Source organism: Pseudophryne corroboree, chromosome 3 (genome assembly GCF_028390025.1).
Source record: "Pseudophryne corroboree isolate aPseCor3 chromosome 3, aPseCor3.hap2, whole genome shotgun sequence".
Taxonomy (NCBI): Eukaryota; Metazoa; Chordata; class Amphibia; order Anura; family Myobatrachidae; genus Pseudophryne; species Pseudophryne corroboree.
Window position 1 is genome coordinate 233703866 of NC_086446.1, and position 12962 is coordinate 233716827.

Consider the following 12962-nt stretch of genomic DNA (forward strand, 5'->3'; position numbering starts at 1 on the left):
AAACACTGTAAATGTTAGGCTAGACCAAACCAGGTCAAGTGGCTGATTTATCAATGTGCAAAAAGCCCTATAGCTGGTGAAAAATAGCTGTTTATCCATCACCTTATATGCAGACAGAGTTTGGCACCAGCAATAACATTGCAATAAGCAGCAATAAAACAAATTACACTTACCACAGTTTCATAAATAGACCCAAATGCCTTTGCAAGCACATTTGGCCCAGTGTGATTTTACTAGAGCGCCAAGGTCTCACTTTATGATATAGTTTGTTTCATTAACTGGTAAGTCTCAAGCTACCTAGACAGCATTATCAGCTAGTAATAACAAACATATATTGTTTGCAGTACAGTGAAACAGGTGGGGAGGGGGGGGGGGGGAGCAACAATAAAAACAATATCAGTCGAAATCTCTCCAAGAGAACAGTAAAAACGACTGAGAACATATTATCCACAGAAAATAGCTTTCAGCTATACATTTCTAACAGTTATACTTAAACAGAAATGTGTATACTGCTCTAGTTACAGAAAACGACAGTTTCAGTGTTCTTGTAAAGCAAGCTGCTAATTGGCTGTCTCACTTCTCATTATTTGGATACTTGTTTTAGAGTTAATGATTTGCCATAAAATAAAATAAAATCTTGGCTAGTTTTCCAGACAGTGTAGAACTTTCTTCTTGAAAAACATGTTTTCGCAGCTGAAAAAAAATGTTTTTTTTATATATTTATTTGCCAAGAAAACATTAAACAAATTGAAAATCTTCCTTGTAACAGGCAAAGTAAATAAATGAGTCAAACAACAGACAAATTTAGTCCTCTACAGAAGAAAATTTAAAGTTTATGAATGTTATCTTTATTCTTTGTTAAATGGTGAACACACAAAAAAAATCCAAAGTTTTTAATTCAGATGTAGCTTTCTAAATTCTGCACATTAATTTTGTCATGAGTTAATTGTCTACCATTGAGTATGGTACAATCTCATCAACACATAAAAGAACTGCTCTTTGTGAAGCTTAATTGTAATTATTTTCATTAACACATTTTGTGTAATCAATATGAGCTTTGGTAAAAACAAAGCATTCTCCCGTAGTGTGTCTGAATGGAATTTTACATACACCCGTCTGAATGCAGAGTGATTGAGGCATGGTGTTCAAAAGTCTATGGGAAAGTAAAATGTCACTTTGAAGAACGCCAATGGCAAAGGAAAGTGGATTGCTAAGCTAATTAAAAAATGACCTGATATCACAATTAAAATATTCTAATTCACTGGAATATTTTCAAATATGTATATAATCATTTATTTGTATAATTCCGTTCTATGGATTTAGGAACACGAAAAAATTAAAATAAACAAGAGATTTTGCATAATTAAATTAATTTACATTTAATATAACCTGCATGTGCTTTGAAAGGCGGTGCAAGTCAAACTTTTTTGATACATTGCAGTCTGCTGTAGGTCTGATGCTACATATGGGGGAATAATGGGTTTCAGTGTGTACCGAGGGGCGGCATACCGGCTGTCCATGTGCCTCTTCCTCCTATGTGGCCTAACATGTAACTTCAAGTTATATATTGGAAATAGGGATAATATAAAATTAATTTTAATGTTGTATTCACATTTAAAATATGAACACAGATTAGATATCACGGGAAAAAGGTACCATTTTGCTATCTTTATTTTGAAATGGGTCTTCATAAAGGGTGTGTTAGGTTGCTTAGTTTGAAATGCACCATTCTGAGTCTAGTATAGTGAGATACAGCTGTCTATGGGAGTCATGATTACCCATCATATAATACATCCTTTATAAAATCACTGTCTCACAGGAACAACATCTTCAGTATATACTAAAAATGTTGAAGTGTTGCTCTCTCAGGGCATAAATTGTCAATTATTGTGCATCTGTTTCTTTCTGATTTTATTAGTTCTCTTGTCATTTTGTACATTATATAGTTGAGCTGTTAACTCATATCATTTTGCTGTGTATGCTTAGACATACCATTTCCAAAATCAGCATCTTTATGTGAGTAACTAAAAAATATTTCCAGAAAAAGACCATGCAGTCCAGTCTTACATTGGTGCACAGTGTTATACTGTATATACCGTTACATGAGTTTTTATACTGTTATATGAGTTTGCATGTATTTACTGTATGGCACAAGTGAGTTGGAAGCTCCAAGACCTTCTAAAGAGGACAAGTGGAAGTGTTACTCATAGCATCCAATCAGATTCTATCATTTGTCTAATACAGTTTATACAATGATGGCTAGAATCTGATTTGTTACTATGAGTAATGTCTCCACTTGTCTTTAAAAGGTTGGATAAATCTCCACTTTAGAACGACTCAGATTGTCCAGAATTTAGATGTTTCCAGTTGAAAACGCAGTTTGATGGAGACTGTTGTCACTATCTGTGTGAGGTCATCTGTCACAGGAACTGATTAGGGCCAATAGAATTTATTTACTTGGCCTTAAAGTTACACAATATCATCTGTCCAAAATGGTAAAAGATCCAGAGTTCTCATGACGATTTAAAACTGAAGGGACCTGAATGCAGATGTCCCTTGGACTCCTGGAAGAAAATTGGCAAAACATCACAATTTTAATAATTCACCAGTATCTTTGGCAATACAGTATCTCAAATTTCTGGTGATTTCTTCAGAAATATGGTGCTGGTGCCATATTTCCTAGGATATCAATGGAATAATGGTGCTGGTGGCAGCAGGATGGCTAGGAGGTAACTGCAATGGGTGCAGGGTGTGAGGTGTGGGCTTCTCTGAACCTAGTGGCCATGTGCACCACACTCCCTGCATCATATATATATATATATATATATATATATATATATATATATATATAGTTCCACTGTTGCTAGTGTAGCAAACTGCTCGTCACTCCAGACTTAGTGAAAAAAAGCTCCTTTAATGCTTTGTAAACATGGTAATAAAAGATAACAGCATATGATAATGCACAGCCTGTCTATACATCAACGGCTCGTTTCCAGACCCTAAGTGGTCCCGTCATCAGGATGAGGCAAGGCTGTTGTAGTCTAACATGACTACTGCGATATAACCAATACAGGTTGAGTATTTCATATCCAAATATTCCGAAATACAGAATTTTTTGAGTAGGACTGAAATAGTGAAACCTTTGTTTTATGATGGCTCACTGTACACAATCTTTGTTTAATACACAAAGTTGTTAAAAATATTGTATTTAATGACCTTCAGGCTGTGTGTATAAGGTGTATTTGAAACATAAATGAATTGTGTGTATGTACACAAACTTTGTTTAATGCAGTTATTAAAAATATTGGCTAAAATTAGCTTCAGGCTGTGTGTGTGTAAGGTGTATATGAAACATAAATGCATTCTGTGGTTAGACTTGGGTCCCATCGCCATGATACTGTATTTCATTATGGTATGCAATTATCCCAAAATACGGAAAAATCCAATATCCAAAATAATTCTGGTCCCAAGCATTTTGGATATGGAATGCTCAACCTGTATTAAAGAAAAAAACAGGTGTGTGTAAACATCTTACCTTATACCCCTGTGTGGAAGTGGCCAGGGTAGGCGTTTCCCCCTTCCGATGATGTATTTCTGGCGACGCCCACCATTGGCTGATTCCGGTTGTCTTGACAACCAGGGAAGCCTCCCTGGTCTCCGGCGGCAGATCTGTGTAATAAAAATAATGACATGCAGCTTAAAAAAGCTCTGTGGGGAATAGAACATTACGTGATGGGCTAAGTTGTGAATACAGGTATAAACAATGATGCACTATGGAAATACATATTTAAACTAGAATAATGGAGAAGTTTATATATAAACAGAGAAATTGCTTATTCAAAGAACAATTCCTATAACAGATACACACCAGTCACTTACCTCTATTAACCATTTACTGTAAGGACCGCTGAAATTTGTTAAAGTAAATGTCCTGTGTTATGATTATATACAATGCGGCTCCAGGAGTGACTGATGGGTGCTGTTATATATGTGTAGCTATGAAAATGTAATAATCATTATAATGCTTAAATACTCTGTTCTGTGGGTGCTGTATGAATGATCCAACATGGATGTGGCAAACTGAAGACTTAATAATTCCACTTTGGACTATGTCCATGATGATACTATACACAAACCAAAACTGTCCTGCAGTGTTAGGAAGAACGCTGTTCAAATATTGTATCATGTAACCATTAGAAAGTGTTCCAATTAATGTTGTCAGTGAGATCGGTAGGTTGTATAGTGACTAATTTGAAAATCCATTTGGATTCCAGTTTGTTTGATGCTATCAACTTGTCTCCTTCTCTCGGCATCTGTGGCATCTGATCGATAATTTGGTAACATAACTGTGATAAAGAATGATGATTGAGTCTGTAATGATGCGCCACTGGTTGGTCCACTGTTTCCCCTGATAACGCTTTAAAGATAGCTGAACAGTGCAGTGCCATTCTCTCTTTCTCTGACGTCCTAGTGGATGCTGGGTACTCCGTAAGGACCATGGGGGTATAGACGGGCTCCGCAGGAGACTGGGCACTCTTAAAAGAAAGATTAGGTACTATATCTGGTGTGCACTGGCTCCTCCCTCTATGCCCCTCCTCCAGACCTCAGTTAGTATCTGTGCCCGGCCAGAGCTGGATGCACCCTAGGGGCTCTCCTGAGCTTCCTAGAAAAGAAAGTATTTGTTAGGTTTTTTATTTTCAGTGAGATCTGCTGGCAACAGACTCACTGCTACGTGGGACTGAGGGGAGAGAAGCGAACCTACCTGCTTGCAGCTAGCTTGGGCTTCTAAGGCTACTGGACACCATTAGCTCCAGAGGGATCGAACACAGGCCCAGTCCTCGGTCGTCCGGTCCCGGAGCCGTGCCGCCGTCCCCCTTGCAGAGCCAGAAGAACGAAGAGAAGTTGTAAATCGGCGGCTGAAGACTCCGGTCTTCATTAAGGTAGCGCACAGCACTGCAGCTGTGCGCCATTGCTCCCTTAGCACACCACACACTCCGGTCACTGATGGGTGCAGGGCGCTGGGGGGGCGCCCTGGGCAGCAATTAGATTACCTTACTTGGCGAAAAGCACATAATACAGTCTGATAAACTGTATATGTGCATTAACACCCGCCATTAAAGTACATAAAAGGACAGAAGCCCGCCGCTGAGGGGGCCGGGCCTTCTTCCTCAGCACACCGGTGCCATTTTCTCTTCACAGCTCAGCTGGAAGGAAGCTCCCCAGGCTCTCCCCTGCATTATCCCGGTACACAAAGGGTAAAAAAGAGAGGGGGGGCACATAAATTTAGGCGCAAAACTGTGTATATAAGCTGCTATAGGGGAAAAATCACTCAGTATAGTGTACATCCCTGTATTATATAGTGCTGTGGTGTGTGCTGGCATACTCTCTCTCTGTCTCTCCAAAGGGCCTGGTGGGGGAACTGTCTTCAAATAGAGCATCCCCTGTGTGTGTGGTGTGTCGGTACACGTGTGTCGACATGTCTAAGGTAAAAGGCTCCTCTAAGGAGGTGATAGAGCGGATAAGTGTGTGGGAGGGTGTCTCCGTCAACAACGCCGACACCTGTTTGGATATGTGTAAGTGCTGAGGTAAAATTATTGCACAAAAGGTTAGGGAACAGAAAGGAAATCTACCCTGGTCTGTCCCTATGTCACAGAGTCCTTCAGAGTCTCTCTATGCTCACTATCCAAAATAACAAAGTATCGACACAGAGTTTAACTCCACTGTCGACTACGATAATGCAAAGTTACAGCCAAGAGGGCTAAAAGATATTCAATATATGATTATTGGAATAAAAGATGATTTGCATATCACTGATATCCCTGACACGAGAGTACACATGTTAAGGGGAAGAATGCTGAGGTAAATTTCCCTCCTCTCATGAGGAAAAAGAGCGGGAATCTCCAGACAAGAGACGGCAGCTTCCCACAAGAGAATTCTCAGGCTGTATCCTTTCCCCACTAGGGCCAGGTGTTATGATTCCAGCACTCTGGTCTGAGGAGATTTTATAACAAGGACCTGAGTAGTGGAACGAAATGCTGGGAAAGGAAGCGGGAATGGAAAATAGTCCCTTGCGCCCTAACTCCGTTGTCTCGCCCGTGCTGTCAGAAATCCCTTGCGAGACTATGGTTGCTTGAGCCCATGGCAGCCGCGTTTGAAGGGCGGATTACGTCTGCCCAACTCCGATGCCCCCTCAGGTCTTAATGGGAGACAAAGGGAAATCCGAGACAGGGTGATAACAAGGGGCCCTCTAACTCAGCAACAAGGCCAGGGGCTACAAGCTAACTTAAACTAGAATATGTGCGGAAAAACCGCCAGGGAAAAGGACAACCAAAATACCCACTTGTCCACTCTCCTACCCGGCACCGCCGAGTTCCGGAGAGGACTTGTGGAAGCGGAACCCTCCGCAAATGCTCCGAAAACAGAATAAAACAATAAAGCGGGCTGAGCCGCAGCACACGGCAGAGCCGCAACTCACGAACACCACACGAGATTCTCTGGCGACCGTGGTGGACAATGGAGGACCAGAGACTTCTTGGGATGAGATGACTACTCCACGATTCAGGAACTCTGAAGACAGGAATGACCGGACACAGCAGGACTGGAACAGACGTTCAGCAAACCTAAGCAGCATGCAGGAAGCTATTACCGGCGTCTGTGTGAAGCACTGAGAAAGTATTTAACAAGGAGTCCTCCAATCAGATGTTTCCAAGCCATATTATCAAACATGCCGTGCAGCTGCCAGGCTGCACGAGCAGAGACAAGTGTGTGTGTGATTGATTAGATTGACCCTGCAACGGGGAATGCGGTCTGCCCGTGGCGTCCCTGTTGCTAGGGTCCGGGCGGCTAAGCACGCCTGGCGTCATCTGCATTGCTAGGGAGCCGGCGGCTACGCGCGCACGGCGTCCCGGCGTTGCTAGGGACCCGGCGGCTAGCCCGCCCGGCGTCCCTAGTAGCTAGGCGCTGGGCTGCAAGGACATCGCGGACCCCGGCGCCTAACAGTACCCCCCCCCCCTTGAGGAGGGGTCAAGGAACCCCTAAAGCCAGGTTTCTGAGGAAATTCTCGAAAAAATGCCCTCTTGAGCCTAGGGGCATGAAGATCCTTATCCAGGACCCAAGACCTTTCCTCCGGACCATAGCCTTTCCAGTGAACTAAAAAATAAAGCCGACCCCGGGACAATTTAGAGTCAAGAACTTTCTCTACCAAGAATTCCTGTTGTCCCCGTACATCCACTGGAGATCTACCCTGAGAGATCCTCCGAGGAAATCTGCTGGAAGAAACGTATTGTTTCAACAGGGAACAATGAAAAGTATTTCCAATTTTAAGAGATTTTGGTAAACGTAGCCGGAAGGCAACTGGGTTGACCTTCTTAATAATAAGAAACGGTCCAATAAATTTGGGTCCCAGTCTAGCCGAGGATTGTCGAAGCCTGATGTTGCGAGTCGACAACCACACCTTATCTCCCACCTTAAAAGTGCAAGGACGTCGGAGCCTGTCAGAAAATTTCTTCACTCGGAAGGCCGCTTTCCTGAGAGCAAGGTGCACTTTTTTCCAAATTGCTCTGAGATGGGAGGTCAAGGTTAGCGAGGAGACTGGAGAATGATGAAAAAAAGAATTGGCTCTGGGGTGAAAACCAAAAACTGAAAAGAACGAAGACTCTTTGGTGGAGGAATGACAAGAGTTATTGTAAGCAAATTCAGCCAAAGGGAGAAACTCAGACCAATTATTCTGGAGTTTGGCTGAATACAGACGCAAATATTGTTTTAATGACTGGTTGACTCGTTCGGTTTGCCCGTTAGACTGTGGGTGGTAACCAGATGTTAACGATAGTGTCATCTTCAATGAGGCACAAAAACATTTCCAGAATTGTGCGATGAATTGTGGACCCCGGTCAGAAACAATATCAGTGGGCAACCCATGAAGCCTGAACACATGGTGGAGGAACAAAACTGCCAACCCTTGAGCAGAAGGCAATCGGGGAAGAGCAACAAAATGAGCCATTTTACTAAAACGGTCCACTACCACCCAAATGACTCGGAATCCGGCTGAAAGGGGAAGGTCAACCACAAAATCCATGGAAATATGAGACCATGGCCTGAGAGGAACAGCTAAAGGCATGAGTTGCCCGATAGGCAACGAACGAGGAACCTTATGCTGTGCACAAACCTGACATGAATGAACGAATTCCTTAACGTCTTTAGAAAGACAAGGCCACCACACTTAACGAGAGACTAACTCCAATGTCTTAGTGATTCCCGGATGCCCTGAGACCTTGCTGTCATGAAATTCAGTTAAAACAGTGGCTCTCAAAAATTCAGGGACATAAAGACGACCAGCAGGAGTAAGTCTAGGAGCTTGGTGTTGAAGCTGGTTTAACTGGGTAAATAAATCCTGAGTGAGGCCTGCCCGGATGACCGAAGATGGAAGTATGGAGGTAACAACAGGATTGCTATTGTGAACCGGAAGAAAGCTACGTGACAGGGCATCAGCTTTTGTATTCTTGGAACCAGGCCTGAAAGTAATTATAAACCTGAAACGAGTAAAAAATAATGCCCAACGTGCCTGCCGAGCATTAAGCCGTTTAGCTGACTCAATATATTGCAGGTTCTCAATCTTATGGTCAGTAAAAACCGAAATTGTATGTTTAGCTCCCTCCAGCCAATGCCTCCACTCCTCAAAAGCCCATTTCACCGCCAGTAACTCCCGATTACCAACATCATAGTTGGATTCAGCGGAGGAGAATTTCCTGGACATAAAGGCACAAGGATGTAACTCCAGAGACTCCGGGTCCTCTTGAGAAAGGACAGCCCCCACTCCAACCTCTGAGGCATCAACCTCCACAACAAAAGGCAATTCCGGATTAGGATGTCTGAGGACTGGAGCCGAGACAAAGGCTTGTTTCAAGGCCTGGAAGGACAATTCGGCTTCATGCGACCAGTTGGTAGGATCCGCCCCTTTTTTTGTCAGAGCTACTATGGGAGCAACCAGGTCAGAAAAAGAATGAATAAACCTCCTATAATAATTCGCAAACCCTAAAAAGCGCTGAATTGCTTTTAAATTAGTGGGTTGCGCCCAATTAAGGATGGCCTGGAGCTTCTTTGGTTCCATGGAAAATCCCTGAGGAGAAATTATGTACCCTAAAAAAGATACTTCCGTGACGTGAAAATCACACTTCTCCAGCTTGGGATATAAATGATTCTCACGTAACTTTTGAAGAACCAGACGCACCTGGGTAACATGTTGTTCCATTGATTCAGAAAAAATCAAGATGTCGTCTAAATAAACGACCACGAATTTCCCTAAGAAGTCACGGAGAACATCGTTAATAAGGTCTTGAAAAACTGCCGGAGCGTTAGACAGGCCGAACGGCATCACCAGGTATTCGTAGTGACCCGACTGAGTGCTGAAAGCCGTCTTCCACTCATCCCCAGATTTAATTCGGATGAGGTTGTAAGCTCCTCTAAGGTCAATTTTAGAAAAAATCACAGCAGAACGTAATTGATCAAAAAGTACAGAAATCAACGGCAAAGGATAGGTGTTTTTAACGGAGATCTTATTCAGGGCTCTAAAATCAATGCATGGTCTAAGCGAGCCATCTTTTTTCTCCACAAAGAAAAAACCTGCACTTTTTGATGGTCTAATAAATCCCTTCTTTAGGCTTTCCTGAATATAATTATTCATGGCCGTAGTTTCTGGCCCGGACAAAGCATATAATCTCCCCTTTGGCAACGTGGCACCTAGAACTAGCTCAATCGTACAATCATAAGGCCGATGGGGAGGCAGAATGTCCGCATTGCCTTTAGAGAAGACATCGGCAAACTCTTGGTATTCCACAGGAATGAGCTCTGGAATGATTGCTGCAACTCTGACTGGATACGAAATACATTCCTTAGCACAAAATGTACCCCATTGGGAAATCTCCCCGGACCGCCAATCAATGGTGGGATTATGAAAGGCCAGCCAAGGGTGACCCAGAACAACAGGAACTGCCGGGCAATGTGTAAGGTAAAATTCAATATTTTCGGAATGTAAGGCTCCTACGGTAAGTACTACTGGAGGTGTACGGTGAGTAATTATGCCATTAGAAATCCGACCCCCATCTAAGCCGTGCATGGTGACACATCTATCTAATGGTAACTGCGGAATGCCTAAGGCCTTAGCCCAAGTTAAATCCATAAAGTTTCCTGCAGCTCCACTGTCGACAAAAGCAGACACCAAAGAACTGAGGCTGCCAAAGGAAACTTTAACAGGAACTAAGAGAGAGTTGTTAGAGGAGATAAGCTGCAGACCTAAGTGAACCCCCTCACAATTCACTTGGTCAAAGCGTTTCCCGACTTGTTCGGGCAATTACGAGCAAAATGTCCCTTACAACCACAGTATAAACAAAGACCGGAATTTTGTCTTCTGGTTTTTTCTTCAGGAGACAGCCGGGAGAGACCCATCTGCATGGGCTCCTCGACGTCCTCTGGAATGGAATATACACAAGGACTAGGCCTTACAAGTGCTCCTCTTTCAGCCCTCCGCTCTCGGAGACGGCGATCAATCTTTATAGCAAGCTCCATGAGTTTATCGAGAGTCTCAGGAGGCTGTCTTTTATAGCTTCAGATAAACCGAGGCGAAACTGACAGCGCAGGGCAGGGTCATTCCAGCCACAGTCGTTCGACCAACGGCGAAATTCAGTACTATAAACCTCCGCAGGATTTCTTCCTTGTTTGAGAGCGCGCAGCTGACTCTCAGCGGACGCCTCTCTATCTGGGTCATCATACAAGAGCCCTAAAGACTTAAAAAAGGCGTCTACAGATAACAATGCAGGATCCTCTGCTCTTAAACCAAATGCCCAGGTCTGAGGATCCCCCTGGAGTAAAGAAATAATAAGCCCAACCCGCTGAAATTCATTACCAGAGGATGTTGGTCTTAAACTAAAATAAAGTTTACAGGATTCTTGAAAATTAAAAAATTATTTTCTATCACCGGAAAAACGGTTGGGCAAATGCATCTTTGGTTCAGGGACTACCTTCGGGGAGGCTCGCAAAAGATCTTCCTGCGATCTCACCCGAAGAGAAAGATCCTGAACCATCTGAGTAAGTTCTTGTATCTGGTTTACTAAGAGCTGACCGGGATTCGGCCCTAAACCTGACGGATTCATGAGGCCGATAAACTCTCACAAAAACTGAATGAGAAAAAAATTAAACCCTGTTTAATTTTAAATTTTGTTTTTGGGCCGGTAATAATGTTATGATTCCAGCACTCTGGTCTGAGGAGATTTTATAACAAGGACCTGAGTACTGGAACGAAATGCTGGGAAAGGAAGCGGGAATGGAAAATAGTCCCTTGCGCCCTAACTCCGTTGTCTCGCCCGTGCTGTCAGAAATCCCTTGCGAGACTATGGTTGCTTGAGCCCATGGCAGCCGCGTTTGAAGGGCGGATTACGTCTGACCAACTCCGATGCCCCCTCAGGTCTTAATGGGAGACAAAGGGAAATCCGAGACAGGGTGATAACAAGGGGCCCTCTAACTCAGCAACAAGGCCAGGGGCTACAAGCTAACTTAAACTAGAATATGTGCGGAAAAACCGCCAGGGAAAAGGACAACCAAAATACCCACTTGTCCACTCTCCTACCCGGCACCGCCGAGTTCCGGAGAGGACTTGTGGAAGCGGAACCCTCCGCAAATGCTCCGAAAACAGAATAAAACAATAAAGCGGGCTGAGCCGCAGCACACGGCAGAGCCGCAACTCACGAACACCACACGAGATTCTCTGGCGACCGTGGCGGACAATAGAGGACCAGATACTTCTTGGGATGAGATGACTACTCCACGATTCAGGAACTCTGAAGACAGGAATGACCGGACACAGCAGGACTGGAACAGACGTTCAGCAAACCTAAGCAGCATGCAGGAAGCTATTACCAGCGTCTGTGTGAAGCACTGAGAAAGTATTTAACAAGGAGTCCTCCAATCAGATGTTTCCAAGCCATATTATCAAACATGCCGTGCAGCTGCCAGGCTGCACGAGCAGAGACAAGTGTGTGTGTGATTGATTAGATTGACCCTGCAACGGGGAACGCGGTCCGCCCGTGGCTTCCCCGTTGCTAGGGTTCGGGCGGCTCAGCGCGCCTGGCGTCCCTGCGTTGCTAGGGAGCCGGCGGCTACGCGCGCACGGCGTCCCGGCGTTGCTAGGGACCCGGCGGCTAGCCCGCCCGGCATCCCTAGTAGCTAGGCGCCGGGCCGCGAGTACATCGCGGACCCCGGCGCCTAACACCAGGATGTGTTGAGAATCTTCCCCTTGGGTGTCCTGTTTGCACTAGCTATTCTCAGGGATCCTGCAGATAGTGTGCACATTCTAGTATACTACCCAGACCGGCGATTGTGTCGGCATGGGTTTATAGCGCTGTGGCAGCGTGGACAGGTACCTTATCATCAGAGATTGAGACCCTAGTATACATATAAATATTTTAAGATGCTGTCTTAAGTGATAGATATATAATTATAAAGCATGCCCAAAGGGACATGAGTATACTGGGTCCTAGAGACAAAAGCTATGTCGATTTGTGCTTGACGTGTCCTGTAGAATATACATTGGACAGATGATGCCGACTTAAGAGGCATATGGAAGGCTGAGGATTGTGTGGAGAAAGGTTCTCGGGCCTGGTCTCCACCGCTATAGCTGGTAATTCTGATATTTTGCCTTATATTCCTGCACAGCCTAGGAAAGCACGACATTATTAAATGCAGCTTTTCGAATAAAGAAACAAGAAAGTCGGAGGTGCGTCCTTTCTTGTCAGAGCCGGGGGCAGAGGAAAGAAGCTGTACAACACAGCTAGTCCCCAGGAACAGAAGTCCTCCCCGGCCTCTACAAAAATCCACCGCATGTCGCTGGGGCTCCACAGGCGGAGCTAGGCCCGGTGGGGACACGCCTTCGTAAGTTCAGCCACAAGTGGGTTCACTCCCTGTTAGATCCCTGG

General features: G+C 44.3%; 1 long non-coding RNA gene across 6 annotated transcripts in view; it reads right to left on the reverse strand.

Moving 5' to 3' along the window:
• Positions 1-819: 819 nt before the first annotated feature.
• LOC135055176 (uncharacterized) overlaps positions 820-12962 on the reverse strand; it is a 158918-nt gene continuing 146775 nt past the window's right edge. For 3 of the 6 annotated variants that reach the window (XR_010243671.1, XR_010243670.1, XR_010243668.1), the window contains 2 exons: positions 3536-3669; positions 823-2564 (listed from right to left, as the gene is read on the reverse strand). This is a non-coding gene — a long non-coding RNA (uncharacterized LOC135055176). Of the gene's footprint in view, positions 2565-3535; positions 3670-12962 lie in introns of all 6 variants that reach the window. The other 3 variants (XR_010243669.1, XR_010243666.1, XR_010243667.1) reach the window with 2 other exon arrangements.